Here is a 5827-nt window from a genome sequence, read left to right as displayed (position 1 = left end):
TGATATGTTTGGAGTAACCCTCCACCTTAGTCACAAAGTCAGGTCTTTTCAATTGAATGTTTAATAATGTCTCTTTATAAACACAAAATTCTAATTCATACAAAGTCAAAGAATTGTTTAATGAGATTGAGTTATTTGAAAAGTAATTTTTGTCATATATTTTGGTACTTTTAAGATTTAACTAAAAATTCATCAAAGTTAATATTAAAAATGATTATAGATTATTGTTAAATCATTAACTTTATGGCTTATTACGTTCTTATGTGACCATCATCTTCTGATGTGAGATTTTATTTTAATTGTGAAAAAAATTTCTTTTATATACTAAGAAACTTCTCACACTCCCACCATCTTCCGATGTGGGATTCTAATTGTGTCAAAAACAACAAATATCCACATTAACACAATATCAATACAAATATTCATCATTAAAAAATAGTTCTTAAGTGCTTCCAATTGGCGCTCTTCAGCGCCGACTCAAACGCGGAATATGTTACCAAATCTAAACAATGTTTAAATTTAGTTTTTCTCATGTCTTTCATCTCGAACTCTTTACTCAATTGAGTCTTCAATTTTTCAATTCCATATTGGCTCTTTGATGATATCAACATATCATCAACGTATAAGAGTAGATAGATATAAGACTCATCTTGCAGTTTACGCAAATACACACAAGAATTGAATATGCTTCTTGTGTACTTGTGCTCCATCATAAATTTGTCAAGTCGCATGTACCATTGTCTCGACGATTGCTTCAACATGTACAATGATTTGTTCAACTTGCAAACTCAATTTGCTTTATCAACAACTTTGAATCCATCTAGTTGATAAATGTAGATTTCCTCGTTCAAATGATCGTGTTGGACTACGGTCTTCACATCTAGTTGAGCTAGCTCCAAATTCATTTGCTCTACCAAGGCCAACAAAATTCTAATGGAAGAGTGTTTAACAACTGGAGAAAGTTCCTCATTATAATCAACTCCTTCCTTCTGAGCGTAATCTTTAACTACCAATTTTTTCTTGTAGCGAACATCAAAATTTTTGGGAAATCATTCTTCCTTAGCATAAATCCATTTTCAACCAATAGTCTTCTTCCCTTTTGGTAAATGCATCAACTTACATATCTCATTCTTCTGAAGAGAATGCATCTCATCTTCCATAACACATTTCCTTTTTTCATTTTCAGTACTTCGATTGACATTTGAAAAAGTGGATGGAACATCATCTACGACTAGAAGTGCATAGGCCTCCATGTCAACAAATCGACCAAGCTTTTAAATAACTCATCTTGGTCTGTTCATATCAATTGATTCACATTGTTGTGAAGATTCTTGGATCGAAACATCTTCCTCATTTGACTATTTGTCTATCGTCGGAGAGTCACTTATAGTTGGATTTATCTTTATCTGCTCAAACTCCACTTGTTACGGAGTATAATCAATTTTGTTTGATGTTACCTTATTAACATTGAATAATCGTCAAAAGTAACATCTCTACTGATAATATTTTTCTTTGTATCCAAACACTAGAGGCGATATCCTTTAACTACAGTAGTAAGTCCCATAAAAAGAGTATTTTTTTCCTCGTGGATCTAACTTTGATTGAACTACATGATAATATGCAGTAAAACCAAAAATATGCAAAGCATCCTAATCAGTTGTAGTTTTCTAGACAAAACCTCTATTTGAGTTTTGCCACCAAGTGTAGAGGATGGTTGGAGATTTACCAAATGTTGAGCGTATGGCACAACTTCTGCCCAAAATTTCCTGTCTAACCCAACATTAAACAACATACATCGAACTTTTTCCACCAATGTTTTGTTCATACGTTCCGACACTCCATTCTGTTGTGGTGTTTTTCTGATTGTGAAATGTCGAACAATGTCACACTCTTGGCATAACTTCTGAAATAGATCATTCTTGTATTCACCACCGTTATCAGTCTAAAGAATTTTGATCTTTCTTCTTGTCACGTTTTCAACTTGAGTTTTTCATTTTAAAAAAATCTCAAACACTTCATCTTTGTTCTTCATAGTAAAAACTCATACTCTTCTGGAAAAATCATCAACAAAAGTAACAAAAGAATTTCTACCTCCAAAAGATTGAGTCTTGACATGTCCTCAGACATCTGAGTGCACATAGTTCAAAATACTCTTGGTGTTATGGATAATAGTGCCAAATTTTACTCGTCTTTGTTTTTCCAGAACACAATGTTCACAAAAGTCTAATTTATAAACTTTTGTACCTTTCAACAATTCTTGTTTAACAAGAGTTTACATAGATTTCTCACCAGCATGTCCCAATCGCACATGTCATAGATTTGTTGCCTATAATTCGTTATTGCTCCCGAAAGTTAATACACTTGTTGTCCCATTAATTGTACTACCTTGATAGTAATACAAAATACTACTTTTTCTAATAACTTTCAATATCACTAGCACTCTAGAGATTAACTTAAGAATTCTATTTTTCATTTTCACATGTAGACCTTTTGACTCCAATGCTCCCAAAGAAATGAGATTCTTTTTCATATTCGGTATGTACCGAACATCTTTGATAATTCTGGTGGATCCGTCATCATTTCTCAATTTGATTAAACATATCCCTTTTATTTTACATGTATTAACATCTCTCATTTAAACAACTCCACTATCTAGTTCCTTAAAGTCAAATAACCACTTTTGAACTGGTGTCATATGATAAGTGTAGGCTGAGTCCAATATCCACGCATCAGGATGTGATGTTGTGTGTAACATCGATAAAGAGTATTATGAATCTGCATCACCCTTGTTTTTTTGCAACATTTGCATCTTTAGAATCTTTCTATTTCTTTTTCAATTTTGGGTAGTTAATCTTCCAATGTCTTTTCTCATGACAAAAAGCACATTCATCTTTGGCAACTCTACTTTCGGATCTTCCTCCTTCCCCTTTTGATTTACTTTGCTGACGGTCCCTAACCATCAATGCTTCATCTTCTATACCTATTTTGTTTTTTCTTTTGTCCTGCTTTCTCAATTCGTGACTATATAAAGAAGAACTTATAGTATCAAGAGATACATTTATCTTCCCATGAAGTAACGTTGTTTCTAAGTGTTCAAATTCATCAGGAAGGGATGATAACAACATCAAAGAAGATCTCCATCCTCAAGCTTCACATCAAGATTTAACATATCTACTACTAATTGATTAAACTTAGTGATATGTTCATTCATAGTAATACCTGATTGATAATCAAATCGGAACAACCGTTTTTTCATAAGGAGCTTACTCAGACCACTCTTCTTCAGAAATTTGTCCTCTAATGCTTCTCATAGTTTATGTGCAGAAGTTTCATTCTTCACGACATACATTTGCTCTCTAGATAGCCACGATCAAATTGTTTCGCACGTCAATCGATTCATGATATTCCATTCTTTTTCTTTTATACCATATGACTTTCCAACTTCAATAGAAACATCTAGACCCCGTTGAAAAAGACAATCTAGATACTCACATTGCCACATGCTGAAATGCCCAGTCCATCAAAGATTTCCACTGCAAAATTCAAATTCGACATCAGTGTCCACGTCTAGGATGACGAAGAAGTTAATGCCCATTTTGAAGACTCAGGCGTCATGCCAATGACAATCCTTCAGCTGTGATATCACTTGTTGGAAAAAATCAGCATAAACAAAAAAAAAGAAATAAACGAAAGAACACACTAATAGAATTTGATAACGGAGTTCGGCAAAAATGTTGCCTACGTCTCCGAGCACTAAGGCTATCAATTGATAAGGAATAAAGATACAAGTATTATGTGCAATAAATCAAATGGGAGAAAGTTTCTTTTATACACTAAGAAACTTCCCCACTCTCATCATCTTCCAATGTGAGATTCTATTTTAATTGTGAAAAAAGTTTTTTTTATATACTAAGAAACTTCTCTCACTCACATCTTCTTCCGATGTGGGATTCTAATTGTGCCAAAAACAATAAGCTCAACCGGAATTTGTCCTCCACAACATGTTAGAAGGAAAGGGAATCCTCGTCGAAAAACTCCTATATATTCAACGGGCACTAAAACGTTCAACTTTCGAGGTTACTCATTTTGATGACAATGTGTAGATACTTATTTATGTACATTAATGGCTAACATAGAACAATATACTATTGTTGTTATGTCCACTAAAAGGGACACTTTTAAGGAAGAGCTTGGATTTTTCACACTTTTTGGAAGAAGTGGCACGAAGGAAGTGTCCTCTGTTCTTGAGTTAATTAAGATAAATGATTTCCAAATTCAATTGAAACACACAGTTGAAGAACTATCTCGCGGATTCTATCAATTATGTTATTGCCGGCTATTCGTTGTCGAACCCTAGATTACTTGCAGTACGAGGACGAGAGTGTATCACATTTCAATCATGTTCACCCACTTCGGATACACATTGAATTCCTCCCTTAGTATTGGTCAGTGGAGGAATGTTTGAGGCTTGAAAGAAATGAGAGTCAGATATAAAGAAGTAAAAGCTTTGAACAAAAAGTTGAAAGGAAACTTTCTATAATTTAACCAGGAAAAATTGTTCATCAATATGAGAGATTTGTATGTTTTTTTTTTAATTTAAAAAATTACAATTTCTTGTTTTAGTATTGGTCTTATAAACACCAACTCTTGTTATTTTAGCTAACATATTGAGTTATATATATATATATTATTTTTTATTATACAAGTAAGAATTTAACTATTTTTTCCTTTAAACTTTGCGAAATTAAGTTGTTGTTTTTCAATATATGTTTTAACATTGAGAAAGATATGAATTTGAAGTTGTTACCAGTTGAATCACAAATTAAATCACAGAGTGATTTAAAGTATTTTGGATTCTTACTATATATAATATTATCTGAATTATGGTTCGGATGAAAAAATATCAAATTAATAGGCTGTCATTTTTGTACTGCCACTCGAAAACACTGCAGACCTTTTCTTGGTTATTTCTTTTGGTGTAGTATATAATAAGTACATATCCAATGGACCACAATGAACCATTGAACAAATTGATTTATTTTTGAAATACTGCAATATAATTAATTGCAAGAAAATGAAATAGTATCTCTCATCCAATCCATAATGTTTTGCATGGTATAGGCATTTATTTCTATTATTTTATTGAATATCATGTTTAAGCATTTATAATACATTGACATAAAGAAAAATCATATGCACGAAGCAAAAGTCATGGCAGTGAAATTTAATAGCTTTAAAAAGAGCCATAAATGTGATTTCTCTTTTCATAATTAAACATGTATACACATTTTTATATAAATTTTAAAACGAGAATTAACCATTTCACAAATACACCTTCTAAAGATACCACTAGATATGACAATATTAATTCCCCTGAGTTTGAATAGTAGTTTAGAATATAATAAATGTACGATAAAAACTCTAACAAAATATTGAAATTGAAATTAGGATCTAAATTACTCATAATTTCAAACCCTTAACTACTAAAAACATATTTGTATTTGGTAACCATCGAATTAGAATTAAAATTAGAATGGAGATGTGTAATTCTAATTCTTAAGTTTGGTAAACCATTTAAGATTAAGAATTAGAATTGGAATTATAGTGTTAATGAAATTTAAATCAATGTGTTTTATAATTCAAGAATTGGAATTATAGTGTTAATGAAATTCAAATCAATGTGTTTTATAATTCAAAATTGTACTATTTTTAGTTCGGTTTTAAATATTTATTTTTTCTACGTTAATTTTCTAAACAAAAATATATTATTATTTTATATTTACAACGAATTTAACGTATTGAATTAATAATTTTTTTTAATTTAGAA

Source organism: Impatiens glandulifera, chromosome 1 (assembly GCF_907164915.1).
Source record: "Impatiens glandulifera chromosome 1, dImpGla2.1, whole genome shotgun sequence".
NCBI lineage: Eukaryota > Viridiplantae > Streptophyta > Magnoliopsida > Ericales > Balsaminaceae > Impatiens > Impatiens glandulifera.
Note: the sequence above shows the minus strand (reverse complement) of the source record.